This window comes from Choloepus didactylus, chromosome 11 (genome assembly GCF_015220235.1).
Source record: "Choloepus didactylus isolate mChoDid1 chromosome 11, mChoDid1.pri, whole genome shotgun sequence".
Lineage (NCBI taxonomy): Eukaryota > Metazoa > Chordata > Mammalia > Pilosa > Megalonychidae > Choloepus > Choloepus didactylus.
Window position 1 is genome coordinate 14,219,839 of NC_051317.1, and position 19,178 is coordinate 14,239,016.

At 37.2% G+C, this 19,178-nt stretch overlaps 1 long non-coding RNA gene across 2 annotated transcripts; it reads left to right on the forward strand.

The window, feature by feature from the left end:
- Positions 1–39: 39 nt before the first annotated feature.
- LOC119506230 lies at positions 40–15,606 on the forward strand. Of its 2 annotated transcripts, none has more exons than XR_005210951.1 (3): positions 40–398; positions 12,329–12,490; positions 15,519–15,606. It is a non-coding gene; the product is annotated as an uncharacterized LOC119506230 (long non-coding RNA). The 2 variants fall into 2 exon arrangements; XR_005210950.1 differs by having other exon boundaries at positions 12,347–12,490.
- Positions 15,607–19,178: the final 3,572 nt, after the last annotated feature.

Genomic DNA, 19,178 nt, shown 5'->3' on the forward strand with positions numbered 1-19,178 from the left:
ACGAACCGGAAGTTGGTGTTTTGATAAGGAAACGTGCTGGGGACTGGACGGAAAGGCTGCTTCCCTTGTTTTTCTTTGGGTGCTAATCTCAGATAGCTTTTGCTAGGGGTCTCCACGACGATAACTAGTAAATCAGACTTTTCCAGGCCTGTGACTGCTGTGTAGATGCATACGATCCCTGAGGGACTGCTGGACCGCGCCAACTCGGCGCATGCGCTTGCTAGCGGTTTCAGGCTGAGAGGCAGGTGCGTAGTGATGTGACGTCTGAAGTATTGTTTCGCCGAAGACGGAGCGGTGTCAGGGGCTGTACGTTGGCTTCCCCAGATGTGCTGAGATCTTCGTGGGACGCGGGACTAGGACTCGTGTGGCTGTATCGTGTTCCGAATGAAATCTGAAAGGTGACCTTTCAGGACCTTTTCAGGACTTTTTATAGATCTCTCCCTGGCCGTAGGGTCCACCAATCCTAGGAATTTTAGGGATTTAGGATTCTCCTCATTTTACCCTACCCAAAGGGAAACTGAAGAGCGTCGGGCAAGGGAAGGGTTGAGTCTAAGTGACTCAGAAAGTCAAGGAAGCAAATCACAACGTGAAAGCTGCGCTCGAGTTGTACTATATATAATACTACACATCCTCCCATCCGCACCTCCATTACCTCTTCTCTGAATGCAAGGAAAACTAATTACAGACCCTGGCAAGAAAAAAAAACCCATTGTCGATAGATTGATTTATGTGGCGCCAAATAAAAAAGGTTTTAAAAAGTAAGAGAAGAGGAAACCCAGAATTAAGATAGTTTGTACAAAAATCACACATTTTCAATCCAGCCAAAGAGACTATCAAAACACAAGGGACTGGACTCCAGAATGAATCAATTTTCTTTCAGCCCAATCTCTTCCTTGCTTTGTTCACCTGCTAAGTAACTGTTTTGGCTACTTTATATTTTACACTTATGATTTGAGAACATTGTTTTTGTTAATCACGAAGTCAACTAAAACATGGTTAAGCTTCACTAATTTTGCCATAAGCAACAGCATTCATAAAGAGGCTCTTTTAAATAATCGAATAGCCATGTTACAAAGGGTCTGAAAATTTAGGTGTTAGGAGAGTGTAGATAATTTAACAATTGCCAAGTGCTTAATGGTAGTATTTTTGGAGATTAAGGGTAGCAGAGTATTTTGGACAAATGGTTCGTCTAACGGGTAATTTCAAGTTATCTTATGCCCATGTCACAGTTCCTCCAAATCCATTACCATTTAGCTAAACATTCATGAAATAAAAAGCATTATTAAGTAAGGAAATGCAGTGGGTTGGAAGGTATTATTTAAATAGAGAAACTTGACTCTTAGTTAAATAAATACAAACTGGACCTAGGAAAAGACACAGGAACTCAGAATTGTTAGTAGGAAGACAATAGGAATAGACAATAGGAAGCTACTGTTGCTCCTTTGAGCGTCTGTTTTCATTCATGGAGGAAATACATTGTACCTTACTCATACCCCTGTATAGCAGTTAAAGATTTTGGGAATTCATCCCTAAGGTTTGGACAGGTTGTTAGGTCCTAGAGCCTAAAAGAAATATAGAACTAATTTCACAAGATCTGATGATAATCTGCTAATATCACTAGGGTCATGTTTGAATAGAAAGACGAAAGGACATGCTTGCACATGGGCCTGAAATCCACTTCTACCCGAGTTTGTCTCCATTTCCCCCAGCCTTGTTTCTTACCCTTTTCTTTCCCAGGCTATTTTCTTCCTCTGGTCACTGCCTATTCTTGCCCAACTCAGATCTATCTCCCTCATAAACCTTTCCCTCTGCTCCCAATTGTAAAACAAACCCCTCTCCTAGTTTGGTGTAGCACTTTGTTTCTCTCTTTAATAACTGCTCTCTTGCTTTTTCTTGCCTGTTGAAGATGGTTGGAGATAATCTGCCCGACAAAACAGACCTCTTCAGGTACTTAACTCAGCCTGGCAATTGTACTACCTTTCTCTATTCAGCTTATTTTCCCAAAATGTCCGCTCAAAATCTCCATTCTCTTCATACCTCAGACCTTCTAATTTACGCTATTGCTCTTAGCAGATGACATTGCCCCGTTTGACTAACAAAAAAGACTTCAAAGAATAATCGCCTCAACTTCAAACCTCTAAATCTACAAATCAGCCTGTATCTGCACTCATCCTGTCTTCTTTTGCATGTTACAATTGAGGCAGTTTGCTTCTACTTGAAGCCAACCCTTAAATTTATGCTCTAATGTCCTCCTCCAGAAGCTTCTGTAAATTCAGTATCTCCTCTCTTGCTCTTGTATTTTTTACCTCTTTCTCTTTACTGGCTCATTCTCATCAATTATAAGCATGCCATGGTATCTCCTCACTCTAGCTACCACCCTTTCCTTTCACAGTTGGATATTTCAAAGTACAGTTGTCTAAACTTGACACAATCTTCAATTATGTTTCTTTGAGAGATTATTTCTTTAGTGACCCTTTATCCCAGTATACTGTAAGTTTGTGAGAAAACTGGCCATGTCTGATGTATTCATTTTAATTGCAGAGCCTAACATGAGGCTGGCTAAAGTAGGTACTCAATAAATTATTAAGTGATGAATGAGTGAATGAAAAGAGTGTTAAATAATGAAAGCAGATTATATAATAGTACATAATGGTTAATTGTTCCTTTACGATATAGATGTAACGATGCATAGAAAAGGTTTGAAATCACATTTACAAAAATGTCAACAGTTTATGGCATCATAGGACACCTTAAGTAGATATTTGTTGAATGAATGAAATTTACCTCTTGATAGCATCATTGAACAGGTGATTTTTATCTTGTTTATATTTCTATATTTTAATTTTACAGTGATTTTGTATTACTTTTTTCTCTTTTTAATTATATAAGAAATTCATGAAGCATTATTTTAAAGGAATTAAAAAATGCTCTGTATCCTTACCACTCATAACTTTTATCCTTGCAAAATTTTTTGTAAGTTTTTATATGTATGCATATATGTATATATAGTTTATATGGGGTTTTCTTACAACTTTAGTTTAAAATAATTTTAGATTCATAGGAGGTTGTCCTTACCCATCACACGATGTTTCCCATGTGATTACATCTCATATAACTATAGTACAATAGCAAATGAAGGAACTGACATTGGTATGATGTGTATATGTGCGTGTGGTTTTGTGCCATTTTGACACATGTCGATTTGTGTCACCACCACCATAATCAGGATACAGAGCATTCCATCTCCACAAAGAGATACTTTGTGCTTCCCGGTTATAGTCACACTCACCCCCATTCTTCCCACCAGAAATTCATCTCTAACCCCTGGCCACCACGAATCTGTCTTCTAAATATAATTTTTTAATTTCCAGAATGTTATGTAAATAGAGTCATATAATTTGTGCCTTTTGAGATTGGCATTTTTCATTTTAAGGCCCTTCAGGTCTGTTTAAGCTGTTGTGTGTATCAATAGTTCATTCCCTTTTATTGCTGAGTAGGAGTTCATGGTATAAATGTACCATAATTTGTCTAACCATTCACGTATTGGGGGACATTTTAGTTTTCAGTTTGGGGCTTTGACAAATATAAAATAGAGCATTTACATAATAATTGTAATAATTGTAATAATTACATGTAATAATTGATATGCTAAGGCTTAAGTCTGCATTTTTTTGTTTTCTGTTTATTCCCTCTATTTTTGGTTTTTCTGTTTTCTTTTGCCCGACTTCCTGTTGGTTACTTGAATGTGTTTTTAGAATTCCATTTTGATTCATCTCTAGTGTTTTTGAGTATACCTCTTTGAATAGATTTTTTTTTAGTGGTTCCTATAGTTAACTACATGATATATACATAACTTATTATGGTCTACCAGTGTCATTTTACCTGTTTGAGGAAACTGTAGAAACTTTACCTCCTTTTAAGTCCCTTTACCCACCTGTGCCAGTTTGAATGTATTATGTCCCCCCAAATGCCATTATCTTTTATGTAATCAAAGGTGGGCAGACCTATCAGTGTTAATTAGATTTTAATTCTTTGAGTGTTTCCATGGAGATGTACCCCACCCAACTGTGGGTGATGACTCTGATTGGATAATTTCCATGGAGGTGTTAGCCCTCCCATTCAGGGTAGGTCTGAATTAAATTACTGGAGCGCTATATAAGATCAGACAGAAGGAGCAAGCTGCTACAGCCAAGAGGGACACTTTGAAGAAAGTACAGGAGCTGCAGATGAGAGATATTTTGAAGATGGCCATTGAAAGCAGACTCTTGCTCCGGAGAAGGTAAGAGAAGACAAATACCCCAAGTGCAACTAAGAGTGACATTTTTGAGGAGCTGAAGCCTAGAGAGGAACATCCTGGGAGAAAGCCATTTTGAAACCAGGACTTTGGAGCAGATGCCAACCACGTGCCTTCCCAGCTAACAGAGGTTTTCCGTACACCGTTGGCCATCCTCCAGTGAAAGTACCCAATTGCTGATGTGTTACCTTGGACACTTTATGGCCTGAAGACTGTAACTGTGTAACCAAATAAACCCCTTTTATAAAAGCCAATCCATTTCTGGTGTTTTGCATTCTGGCAGCATTAGCAAACTAGAACACCACCCCAGTTTATAATTGTGTTAAATATTTCTTCTATGTACATTGAGAACCACATCAAACAGTGTTATATTTTTTGCTTTGATCATCAAACACAATTTAGAAAATTCAAGAGGAAGGGAAAGTCTATTATGCTTACCCATATTTTTACTCCTTCCACTGTTCTTTCTTCTTTCCTGATGTTCTAAGATTCCTTCTATTATTGTTTCCTTTCTGTTTAGAAAGCTATTTTTACCCATTCTTTTATGAAATATCTGCTAGCAACAGATTCTCTTAATTTTCCTTCATTTGAAAATGTCTTGATTTCGCCTTCATTCTGGTAGATATTTCCACTGAATATAGAATTCTGGGTTGACAGTTCTTATGGCACTTGAAAAAATGTGCTACTTCCTTCTGGCTCCATGGCTTCAGAAGAGGAATCTTTTATTATTTGAATTGTTTTTCTCCTGTAAGTAAGCTGTTCTTTCTTTCTTGTGGCTCTCAAAATTTTTCTTTGTCTTAGTGGGGAATTATTTGGGTTTACTGTATTTGTGGTTTACTCATCTTCTTAAACCTTAATGTTTATGTGTTTTTGTCAAAATGGGAAATTGTTAGCCATTATTTCTTTAAATACATTTTCAGTTCCAACCACTTCCTCCTTTTCTTCCTGGACTTCAATGGCACAAGTATTAGCTCTTTTATTATATACCACAGGTCCCTTAGCCTCTCTTCACTTTTTTTTTTTCAGTCTGTTTTCTCTTTGTTGTTCAGGCAGGATAATTTCTATTGCTCTATCTCCAAATTCACTGATTTTTTTCCTGTCTCACCTCCATTCTTTGCTGGGTCCATCCATTAATTTTTTTTCTTAATTTTGGATATTGTGTATTTCAACTCTAAAGTCTCCATTTGTTTTTACTTTGTATCTTTTATTTTTTGCTGAGAGTGTGGTTCTTTAAATTTGTTTCAGGTGTGTTTGTAATTGCTTGTTGAAATATTTTTATGATTGCTTTAAAATCCTTGTTAGGAAATTCCAAAATCCGTCTTATATTGGTTGAGATTTTCCTGGTTGTTGGTATGATGAGCACTTTTCTATGTATTCTGGACATTCTTGGTATTATGTTATGAGAATCTGGATCTTGTTCAAATCTTCTGTTTTAGCAGCCTTCCTCTGATACACTGTATTGGTAGATGAAGGGAGATGCTGCCTCATAACTGTCTGGTTAAGGTGGAAATCCCAACCTTCTTTCATCTCCTTTGATATACCAAGTTGCAAGGAAGGGCACCTCATTACTTCTGGGCAGGGGTAAGAATTCAGCCTCCCCATTAGGCCTCTGCTGACACTACATTGGCTGGGAGGAAGAGGAGTATCTCATTACTACAGGGAGCAGTACAGGGCAGGCTAATTACCATTGGAAGATGGTTAAAGTTCTATTTCCCACTCAGCCTTCTCTAATGCCATCCCAGCAAGGGGTTTGGGGTGCCTCTTTATGGTATGGCAAGGGTGAAAATCTAGGCTTCCCACTCAGCCATTACTAACGGATGGGGGTGGGACCACAGCTTTTTCTGTGGTATTCAGTTGGATTAGGGCAGTGTATCAGGGGTCCCCACAATCACCCCCAGGTTAGTGATTTGCTATGCTAAGAGGACTCACAAGACCTTATAAGATAAGGCCTTATAAATAAAATTTATTAGAGCAAAAAAGTAAAAAGCAAAATCAGCCAAGAGAAATAATCCATGGGGTGAAGTCTGGAGGAAACCAGGCATAGACTTCTAAGAGTCTTCTCTCTCAGTGAAATCACACAGGTCTTGCTTAATTCTGCTATGAATTGTGACAATAGGTGTGAAGTGTTGTCTACTAGATAAATTCATTAAAAACTCAGTACCCAAGATTTTCGTTGGGGGCTGGTCATTTGAGCACCCTCTAGCAAGCATGTACCAGCATTCCAGACTTACAGAGGAAAGCTCGTGCGCAGCATAAACCGTATCGGTTGCACTAATAGTCTAGGTACTGTGATACACAACATTTAGGACAAGTTTCATATCAGTGTACAAAACGGTTTGCCAGTCAAATTTGCAAACATCAGAAGGGTCTTCCTTGCAAGCAGGATTTTCTAAGGGTAGCACATGTGGTTATTATCTAAATGCTTTCTGTCTTGCTAAGCTGCCCTTTTCCTGGTTCTTTGTCTACAAGAGCAGGCTTTTGGAGGAGCATTTTTAGTCTGCAACTGTTGATGTTTCTGTGTTGCCTGCAACTCCAGCACCCAATCTGGTATATATGAAGCAAAAAGAAAACCCAGGGAATTCACTTCTGTGTCTTTTGAAGTCCCTAGAAGATCTGCTTTCTCTCCATCTTTCAGAGTCTTATGTTCATTTTACACATAATGTCCAGGGATTTTAGTTGTAATTAGCAGATGGAATAGGGAGAAGTGTGACTATTTCATCTTGTCCCGGAACTGGAAGTTTCTGTGTTACTTTCATAATTAGGGAAAAAAGCTGTTTTTAATTTTCATTTTGGAAAAAAATATGTATGTGTGTATGACATAGCAGACTGAACTTAAATATAGGGTCCAAAAATTGCCAATGGGAAGGGAAAATGTGAGCATGATTGATTCCACTTTTTCTAATAAATAGTGAATTTCATTTTCCCCAATTATAAAAACAATATATATGCATTATAGAAAAAGGATTCTACTTTTCTTGACCTAGATTAATATGTTATTTTTCTCTCTGTAGTGAGTGTGATGAAAATTTCAAAGTTAATAAAGATTACAGAATGGGGGAGATCCAGATTCATTTAATTTCTCCACCATTTTGTAGGGAAAATATCAAGAAAAGAGGAGAATTTTTCCTGCAGTTGAGGTTTAGAGCTAGAACAGGCAATTGAGGTTTAGAGCTAGAATAGGCCCCATAGATGGCCTTGTAGGCGGTGTTCCATGACACATTCTTAATAGAAACTGTAAAGCTTGTTCTTCTTGTTTATATCCGCAGTTATGTGCATAGGAGATACTATCTCCTCAGTCATGAGAGTAATTATAAATGTTCCTATCTAAAACATTCTAGACTAATGAAACTATTTCTGAGATGAAATTTTGAGCATAATATGTTACTTCCTAATCAACATTCAATTTGAAATCTTAAACAAGAACATCAAATTATGTTACAGTATTTCACATTATGAAGGCAATTTCATTTGTTTGGTTTTTATATCCACAGTAAGTCATAAGTGGATAAATTAATATCTCCCATGCTTCAAGAAATATTAGTGAAATGTCTGGACTGTCACAGTCTAAACATTTACAACTTGATGAAGCAAACTTTGATCACAAATAACAAGCTATCTATAATGAATAGGCTGCTATTGTTTTATTCATTACACTTCCTAACTTTAGGAGGCATTTCTTTAGCAATGCCTGTATGTCAGAGTGTTAGGTGGGGTTATAGAAGAAGCCTTGCCTCAAATCATCCTCCTGACCTTGAGGAAATCAATTAATTTCCTTTAAACATCAATTCCACTGTTTGTAAAAATGTGCATATTGAATAGCCAAAAAATTAGAAGTTCTGTATTTCTCTAACAACAGCCTACAGATCTCTGCTAGATTTGGACCTGTGTCCATCAGTCTTCTACTTGCAAAATAAGAAATATCAGGACTGTATAGTACATTGTACTTATAGCCAACTGCGAAAATTATATTTTTGTTCTTTATTAATAGTTATTATTACTTCTATCATGTCTGTATGACATATTACTTCTGTCTTTTCAGCATGAATTTCCAGAACTTTCTTATGCATACTGAAATAAAATTCTTAGAGAATTTACATTTGGTTTTCAGAATTTTATTGATAACATCAAGGCGGTAAGTTTTTTCTTGATACTGTACCTTACTGTTAATTAATAGTGTTAATCTTTTCTCGATAGGTCTCAATATTACTCTTTTCTCTCTTAATATTCTTAAATTCAACTATTCGTTTACCTACTCTTTTCTTTAATATTAGTCCGATTTCATCAGTAAACAAATCATTCATTTTCTTCCTATCCACCCATATCTCTGTTCTTTGGATTAACATTATTTTTAAATTCTACCACCTGCATATGTTTTATATACTATCACTGTTACTAGCATGTATCAGGAGTATGCATAGTTCCAAATTAGTTCATGATTCTCAAATCTTGAAATGTTTCATATTTTAAATTAACAGGAACCTCCACATTAGTTTTTTTCTTAGAATTGCTCTCTCTGAATTTTTGTATCTCCAATTTTGACATGGATCATGGTATTATTCTCTTTTGGGCATAGTGAATCTAACTTATAACTTTTTTTCTGCTCATTTCTTCCCCATAATAATACTCTTAATTAATATTTAAGTTAATAATAACAGCTATTATTTATTTATACAAGTGCCATAGATGTATTATTTTTTTAATTTTTAAAAAAATTTTTTATTTTGAAATAATTTCAAACTTACAGGACAGTTGTAAAAACAATTCAAACCCATACAGAGAACTCCAACATACTCCCCGTTCAGATATCCAGATCCACCAACTTTTTACATTTTGCCACATACATTGATTTATCCTTTCATTTAATTCTCACAACAAACTTACAGGTGTCAAATTAAAACATTCTTGTCCCAAAATGAAAAATGGGCAAAATGTGTATTCTGTTTGAGAAAATAACTGGCAGCAGTCTATTTAAAATCAGAATTTGTTGCTTGATTCTCTGCCTCTGACCTCTGCTTATTCAGTATCTGCTTCCTCAGCAATGCTGGGGAATGAAACCTTGGTACTCCAATTAACAGCCACAGATGCATCCCAGTCATTGCTTTTTGAATGTATTCATTTTTATTTCCAATCAATGGTTAGCATATTTGGCATCCAGTACTGTCGTCTCTCCCAGATTTCCTCTGTAACAATGATATGGACATAATGCTTTCATGACCATGAGAAATGAAACTTCAAACTTTACTTAATTAGTGACTTGCTTACTTTTTGTAGTTATTGTTGGCTTGTTGTCTTAAGCCACACCCTTCCATTTGTCAGCTTTATCCCACCTCCCAATGCTGTTCCCTCTCTGAACTGGTCTACCCTTTGGTCATTCTTCTGGTTCCCTTGCTATAAAGTTACTAGTCAGTGACGCTTGCCCGAGATCAATATGTCTAAGAAATGCTTTTAATCCAGGTTAAGTATTTTCATTACACCCATTGTGCAGATAAGGAAACAGACCTAGGGATGTTCAGGGCTTAAGTTCACACAGTAGTGTGGGTTGGCACCCAGGCAGTTGGAATCTAAAGATAGAAATACAGTGTAAGCCATAAAAATATGTATTTTTAAATTTTCTAGTAGCCTCACTAAAGAGAAAAGCTAGGATAGATTAATTTTAATAATATATTTTATTCAACCCAACATATCCAAAATATGATCTTTTCAACATAACCTATATAAAATTACTGATGTATGTCATGTACTTTTCTTCATACTAAGTCTTTGAAATCTGTTGTATATTTTATATTTAAAGCACATCTCAATTCACACTAGCCACGTTTCAAGTGCTCAACAGCCACATGTGGCTGGTACTACTGTATTGGACAGTAGCAGCTCCAGAGTCTACCCTCTTACCCTTTATTCTCCTTCTCACAGTATTCTGTGAAATGACACAGACTGTACTAGTTGGCAGAAGTAATACAAAGACAGGTCTTAAGAAGGGTATGCGTATGTGAGACACAGAACTTGGTTGTGAGCAAATTTGCTGTGGGGAGTTTTAGCTCCTTTTCCCAGTTTCCTTCCACAGTGAAATCCTAATCTTAACTGTGAGTGTGCACTACTACCTCAAAGACACTTTGAAATAGATTTTAGGCACCTTTTTCTTTATTTTAAAGGTATATTTTCTCTTTAGTAGGTGTAAGTTTGTAACGCTTAAAGGAAAACCCAGATCCCTGCTGACTTATATTATAGTTAATAGAAAAAATTGGAGAATGTAGCTTTCTCCTCAATTGCCCCCCACAAGTCATCCAGAAGAGGACATTATTTTGTCAGCTTTTTTAAAAACTAGAATTTATTTAGATAAACATGTTAATCCTTAAGTAGGGTAAATTCAGTCCCTGGTATGCCAAAATAGATGTGCAGTTTCAAATGCCACCATGTGTTATGCTGCTCGTGTATAACTTGTCCAACTATAGTTGTGTTATTGAAGACTTTTTAAACAACAATGGATACCATCCTCACTTTATCTAGGAGATAGAAGAGAATAAAATTTACTTTTAAATGAATTTATAAAATACTGTCCTAAAACTTATAGTTTTATTGAACTTCCATTTGATTTATGTAATCTTATAACTATACTAGTGAAACAAGAAGAGAATATCAAAAAGTATGTCGGGAGACAAAATTATTGCTGTTTTCTTGGATCAATAGAAGAGATTTGTTAAATAATAACAAAAATAATATCCTTTATCTAGCAATTGAATAAAATGGAAGCAATTTACTAATAATATACCCATTTAAATAACATACATTTGTAAAATGGTATCCTAAGAATTATAACTCAATCATGTGTTCCATTTGAGCTCTTGTATAATCACTTAACTAATAGCAATAAAACTAAAAATATTCAAAATTATTTCAGAAGATAAAATTCTTACTATTCTTCTGCATTATTTTAGTGGCCTTAACAACAACAAAATGCTGCAATAACCCTACCTACAAATAGAATAAAATGGAAACTGTTTTTAAATAGGCTCACTGGAAGCCTAGATCAAGTCTGAAGGTGCTTCACTTCTGTTGTGTTGACAAAAGACACAAACAACTTGGTGAATAGATGCTTCTTGTTGCTGGTTAAAGGATGTGAGGGGTAATGGACATCTCTCCATAGAAAGGATTCTTGGGGAGGTTCCATACTGGCTTTCCAGAGAAAAGGGTATGAGAGAGGTCCTCTTTTAAGGAATTGTCCCCTGGGACCCATCTGTGATACCTGACTTTTGGTAGGAGGATAAGGTGGAAGAACCATGCTTGGGCCAACTGCCTCCTATTCAGGTGTAAGAATTGAATCAGGTAACCAATCCTGATTCATCTATGGTGTCATTGCTACTGGATTCCATTTCTGAACATGTATGACTCTCAGTGTTATCAAAAGAAGGTCCTGAGCGTCTGCCAGAATGGGGAGTACCAGACAACTCTGTCACGCTTTTCAAGAGGAACTGCTGTCAGACAGAGTTGGCTGGATGGAGGAATCTGATTCACACCAGACACAAAATCCTGGATCCCTGAGCCATCACAGTCTACTCCTCCTCCTTCCTTGGCACTAGAGGAGTCCAGTACCTCTTGGTCTGCTACCAGATGTCCCTTTTGGAACACCGGGGATATAAAGATACTTTCAGAAAAGTTGAAATTTAAATTCTTCCTAAATATTTATCTGAAGTATGCGTTGTATTTTCTTTCTTTTTTATTTTTGTTACTGTGTAACACATACGTAATACGGAATTTCCCATTTTAGTCATTTTAAGTGTACACTCCAGTGGTACTAATTACATTCACAATGTTGTGGTATATATCACCATACATTATCAAGACTTGTTTATAAGCCCAAACAGAAGCTTTGTACCTGTCAAGCAGAGCTCCCATTGCCCCTTTCCTAGCCTCTGTTAACCTCTAAACTACTTTTTGTCTCTTTGAATGTGCTTATTCTAGAGAGTTCATATGAGAGGAATCATACAACATTTGTCCTTTGTATCTGGCTTATTTCTATCAACATAATGATTTCAGGGTTTATCTGTGTTGTAGAAGATGCTGTCAAGTGCATTGCCATGCAACAGAAAAGCCAAGGACAAAGGATTTCCCAGCAGCCAGCCCCAGAACACCAGTCTTCTGAGAGAAAACATTACCTTGCTGAAGCCTGGATTTTGGACTTCTCCTAGCTGCAAAACCGTGAGCCAATAAATTCCTGTTATTTAAGCCAATCCCTTGTATGATATGTGTTGTAGCACCTAGGAAATTAAAACAGATGTGTTCTGATGCAGCTTCCAAAGACTGAAGCTCTCTTGTACTGTCAGCCAGCCATCAGCTCAACTTGTTACAAATGCTTGGCTTTTTCTTAAAACTCTCTCTTTTAGCTCCAAATAAAGAATTAGATATTTCCAGCTTTTTATTAGTGGCCATCAGTTTTTGTATTTGTGATAATTTGTTTTTAAGACTGGCTTATGTTAACGAAGAGCCAAAGCCTCCAAATTCTTTTTGAATGAGGCTAATGTTAAAAGTCTTTTCTCCTTAGGGGCAGAAATTCCAATAGTCAGTTCTTGGTGTCTATTTGTATAGAGTTGGTGTCTTAGTTTGCTAATGCTGCAGAATGCAAAACACCAGAGATGGATAGGCTTTTATAAAACGGGGGTTTATTTCACTACACAATTACAGTCTTAAGGCCACAAAGCGTCCAACGTAACACCTCAGCAATCGGGTACCTTCACCGGAGGACGGCCAGTGGTGTCCGGAAAACCTCTGTTAGCTAGGAAGGCAGCTGGCGTCTGCTCCAAAGCTCCGGCCTCAAAACGGCTTTCTCCCAGGACGTTCCTTTCTAGCAAGCTTGCTTCTCTTCAAAACATCACTCCCGGCTGCACTCTCTCTCTTCCCCCCAAGTCAGCTCATTTATATAGCTCCACCGATAAGGGCCCACCCTGAATGGGCAGGGCCACGCCTCCATGGGAACATCTCATCAGAATCATTGCCCACAGCTGGGTGGGGCACATTCCAAGCAAATCCAACCATCACCAAAACGCCTGCCCCACACAAGACCACAAAGATAATGGCATTTGGGGGACACAATACACTCAAACCGGCACATTCCACCCCCTGGACCCCAAAATGACATTATCTTTCCAAATACAAAATATATTCATTCCATCACAATATCACAAAAACTTAAATCATTTCAGTAACAAAAGTTAAGTACAAAATCCCATCAAAATCAGTTTAGGCTTGGTCAGTTCTAAGGCATAATTCCCCTCTAGCTGTGGATTTGTGAACTTAGAACAAGTTATATGCTTCCAATATACAAAGGAGGGACATTCATAGGATAAACATTTCCATTGCCATAAGGAGAAACAGTAAGGAAAACAGGGTTAACAGGAGCAAAACAGTTCCTAAAACCCACAGGACAAAGTCCATTAGATTTCAAAGTCCAAGAGTCATTTACAGAACAATGTTGCATCCTTGGGGCTTGAGAGAGTGGGAGCCTAACCCTTCCCAAGGGCCTTTTCTGCAGCCCGTTCCTCTCCAAACACTTAGGTGAGTGCTCCAACATTTCCACACATTGGGGAGACCACCTTCTTGGCCCCACCCTCCTCAAACATCGGGGCAGCTCCCGGATTCCCTTCCATCTCCGGGTCACATGCTCAACCCCTTCAGAACAGTGTGGTGGCAGCCAGGCTCTCCCCAATTCCCTGGAAATGTGCTCCACCCTCTTTGGGACCTGAGGTGGCAAAACTCTTCCAGAGCATCGAGGCGGAAAGCCCGCCCTCGACCTCCAGGGCAAACTCACCCTTTCCATGCATGTGGGCTGCTCCGCTCTCCCAGCCCTAAACCTCTTGACTCCAGACCTCAACCTCCATGGCTCTGTCTTTGAAGAGATTTTTCCTTTAATTTTTTCCTTGTCTGTCTCCTCCAGTCCAGACCGGCAATGGCTCCGTCTATAAAGATCTCGCAAAAATTCTGTTGGCTTTGCATGAAGCATGCAGGGGTCAAAGCCATCAGACAATAGGAGTTTCCACAAATCCTTTCTGCTTAACTCCTTATCCAATCTTGGCTTGTCCTCAGGTTGGGCTGTAGCTTCTGGGATTCTACCCACTGGAAGCCCGTAATTTTCCAAGCCATCAACTTCTGGTTTCTTTGAACCCAAGAGTTCAGTTCTAAGTTTATCTCTCTCTGCTCGCATTTTACTATAAGCTGCAAGGAGAAGCCAGGATATGTCCTCCACACGTAGTCTGGAAATCTCCTCAGCTAAGTATTCCAAGTTGTTGCTTCCAGATTCTTCCTTCCATCTGACACCAGGACTCAATTTTGCCAAATTCTCTGCCACTTTAAAACAAGGATCGCCTTTCTTCCAGTTTACAACACATTCATCATTTCTGTTCAAGTCCTCATCAGAAGTATCTTTAGAGTCCATATTTCCACAAACAGTCTCTTTAAAGCAGTTTTGGCCTTTTCTATCAAGCTCCTCACAACTCTTCCAGAAATTCCCCCTTATCCATTTAAAAAGCCGTTCCAACATGTTTGGTATTTGCAAACTCAGCAGCAAAAGCACCCCACTTCTCTGGTACCAAAATCTGTCTTAGTTTGCTAATGCTGCAGAATGCAAAACACCAGAGATGGATAGGCTTTTATAAAACGGGGGTTTATTTCACTACACAATTACAGTCTTAAGGCCACAAAGCGTCCAACGTAACACCTCAGCAATCGGGTACCTTCACCGGAGGACGGCCAGTGGTGTCCGGAAAACCTCTGTTAGCTAGGAAGGCAGCTGGCGTCTGCTCCAAAGCTCCGGCCTCAAAACGGCTTTCTCCCAGGACGTTCCTTTCTAGCAAGCTTGCTTCTCTTCAAAACATCACTCCCGGCTGCACTCTCTCTCTTCCCCCCAAGTCAGCTCATTTATATAGCTCCACCGATAAGGGCCCACCCTGAATGGGCAGGGCCACGCCTCCATGGGAACATCTCATCAGAATCATTGCCCACAGCTGGGTGGGGCACATTCCAAGCAAATCCAACCATCACCAAAACGCCTGCCCCACACAAGACCACAAAGATAATGGCATTTGGGGGACACAATACACTCAAACCGGCACAGTTGGGTTTTAATAATTAAAAATATGACTATGATTGTAAATACCATTATATCCCACAGCAGTTGGTGAGGATTTTCACTCAGCTTTGAGAAGCACTACCCTAATGAACTCTCATTTTTCAGCTATCAGTTCAAGTGCCCTTTCCTCAAGGAGGCTTTTCGGACCCCACAGACAAAGTCAAGTCCTAGGTTATGAACTCCACAGAAGTACACGTCTTTCCTTCAGAGACTTACCATAGTTTATAATACTTGCTCCGTCTACACCCGAAGGTAACCATTATTCTGAACTTGGTGTTAAGCACGTCCTTCTTTTCTTTAGAGCTCACTATGTATGTATGTGTCTCTATACAAAATATTACTCAGTTTGGTCTGTTTTTTTTTTAATTAAATCATAATGTGATTTTCTGTGACTTAATTCTTTGTTTCCACTTTATGTTTTAGGATTCATCCATTTTAAGTGTATAGTTGCAATAAATATATGTATTTTTACTGCTGAATAAAATTCCACGAGACGGATAGATCACAATTTACTTACCTATTTAACTGTCCTAGAAATTTGAATTGTGTCACCCATCTTTTCCAATTAGGAACTATTATGGGCTATAGAATGATTTCTTATAGTGTCTCTTGCTGCACATTTCCAAGAATTTTTTGAGTTTATCCTCAGGGGAAGAATTGCTTGGTATATGATATGTGCTTATTTGACTTTACTGCGTGATACCAAATTGTTTTTCCAAAATTGTAACAAATAACACCTCTACCAGGAGTGTATGGATTTTCACTGCTCTACATTCTTTTCAGAACTTGGTACTGTCTGATTTTTATATTTATGCCAGTCTGATGAGTTGAAATGGTTTTTCATTGTAGTTTTAATTTGCACTTCCCTGATGACTAATGAGATTGAGCCTCTTTTCTTGTGTTTCTTTGCATTTGGGTTTCCTCTTCTGTGAAGAGTCTTTTTTGCCTATTTTCTATTAGGTTGTTTATCTTTTTCTTATTGATTTATAGGAGTTATTTCTAGATTCTGGATACTAATCCTTTGTGTAATATATATGTTGTGACTATCTTTTCCAAGTTATGGTTTTTCTGTTCACTCTCTTTATGATGTCTTTTGTTGAACAGAAGTTCTTAATTTTAATGAGGTTTAATGTATTACCTTTTCCATTAAGGTTTGTTCTTTTTGTATCTTATATAAGAAATCTTTCCCTAATTTAAAGTCATAAAGGTATTTTCCTATATTTTCTTCTAAAAGTTTTAAACTCTACCTATCATACTTGTTTGATCTATACTAAATCAAATTGTAAATATAGTGTGAAAAATGAATCCATTTTCACATGCATTTATTTTTAATTCATTTTTTAATTTAATTTTTGATTAGAGAAGTTGTAGGTTTACAGACAAAGCATAAAAAGGGGATGGTATTGGGGAAAAAATATAATCAAAGCAAGCTGGAGTCTATGGTCAACAATAACATTGTAATATGCTTTCATTAAATGTAACAAAGGCAATATACCAAAGCTAAATGTGTATGAGAGGGGCATATAAGGGAGGGATATGAAATTCTTGGTAGTGGTGTTGTTGTCAGACCCTACTATTGTATTGTATGATATTTCATTTTTCTTTTTATCTTTTTTATTATTCTTTTAAAAGAACTTTTTCGTGGTAATCAATATGTTCAAGTGCTGACTGTGCTGATAAATGCGCAACTATATAATGATACCGTGGGGGAAAAAAAAACAATGCGGCATCCCCATGTACTGCCCCTATTATTAACACTTTGTATTAGTGTGGTACCTTTGTTATAATTGATGAAAGAATATTAAAATTGTATTATTAACTATAGTACAGAGTTTACATTAGGGTGTTTTTTTTTTCCAATATACCATCCTATTAATACCTTGCCTTAGTGTTAGTAAATTTTTTACAATTCATTAAAGAATATTTTTATAATTGTACTGTTAACTGTAGTCCATCATTTACAATAGATTTCACTATGTAGTACAGTCCAATGTATAATTGATTAATTTTTATTCTAGTAACATACATATGACTTGAAATTTTTCCTTTTAACCACATTCACATATATGATTCGTTGCTGTTAATTACACTCACAATATTGTGCTACCCTCACCACCATCCATACCAAAACTTTACAGTCAACCCAAATAGAAATTATGTATACAAATTAAGCATTAATTCCCCATTCCCTAACCCCAACCCAACCCCTGGTAGCTTATGTTCTAGATTATAACTCTATGCGTTTGCTTATTCTAATTAGCTCGTATTAGTGAGATCATACAATATTTGTCCATTTGTGTCTGACTTATTTCACTCAACATGGTATCTTCAGGTTCATCCATGTTATTGCATAAACCATAACTTCGTTTCTTTTTAATGCTGAATAATATTCCATTGTATGTATATACCACATTTTGTTTATCCATTCATTGGATGATAGACACTTGGATTGCTTCCATCTTTTTGCAAATGTGAATAATACCATTATGAACATAGGCATTCAAATATCTGTTTGAGTCCCTGCTTTCAGTTCTTCTGGGTATATACCCTAGTAGCAGGATTTCTGGGTCATATGGTAAATCTATACTTCACTTTCTGAGGAACTGCTAAAATGTCTTCCACAGCAGCTGCCCCATTTTACATAACCACCAGCAATGAATGAGTGTTGCTATTTCTCAGCATCTTCTCCAACACTTGTAAGTAGTCATTCCAATGGATCTGAATTGATATCTCATTGTGGTTTTGATCTACATGTCCCTGAATAGTAATGATGTTCAGCATCTTTTCATGTACTTTTTAGCCATGTGTATATCCTCTTTGAAGAAATGTATATTCAAGACTTTTGCCCATTTTTAAAATTGTGTTGTTCATCTTTTTATTGTTGAGTTGTAGGATTTCGTTATCTATTCTGGATATTAAACCCTTATCATATAAGTGGTTTCCAAATATTTTCTCCCATTGAGTAGGTTGGCTCTTCACTTTTGTGATACAGTCCTTCGATGTACAAAAGTTTTACATTTTGATGCGGTCCTATTATCTATTTTTTCTTTTGTTGCTTGTACATTGGGTGTAAAGTCTGAGAAACCATTGCTTAACAAAAGATCCTGAAGAGGCTTCCACACATTTTCTTCTAGGAGTTTGATAGTCCTGGTTCTTATATTAGGTCTTTGATCAATTTTGAGTTAATTTTTGTATATGGTGTTTCCTTCATTTTTTTTGCATATGGATATCCAGTTCTCCCATCACCATTTCTTGAAGAGACTATTATTTCCCAGTTGAGTCGATTTGGCAGCCTTGTCAAAAATCAGTTGGCCATAGATGTGAGGGTCTATTTCTCAACTCTTAATTCAATTCTGTTGGTCTGTATGACTATCCTTGTGCCAGTACCATGCTGTTTTGACTAATGTAGCTTTGTAATAAGCTTTAAAGTCAGAAAGTATGGGTCTCCCAACTTCATTCTTCTTTATCAAGGTATTTTTGGCTATTTGAGGCCTATTACCCTTCCAAATATATTTGATAATTGGCTTTTCCATTTCTGCAGAGTAGGCTGTTAGAATTTTGGTTGGGATTGCATTGAATCTGTATATCATTTTAGGTAGAATTGACATTGTAATGATATTTAGTCTTCCCATCCATGAACATGGAATGTCCTTCCTTTTATTTAGATCTTTGATTTCTTTTAGCAGAGTTTTGTAGCTTTCTGTGTGTATGTCCTTTGCATCCTTGGTTACATTTATTTCTGGATATCTGATTCTTTTAGTAGCT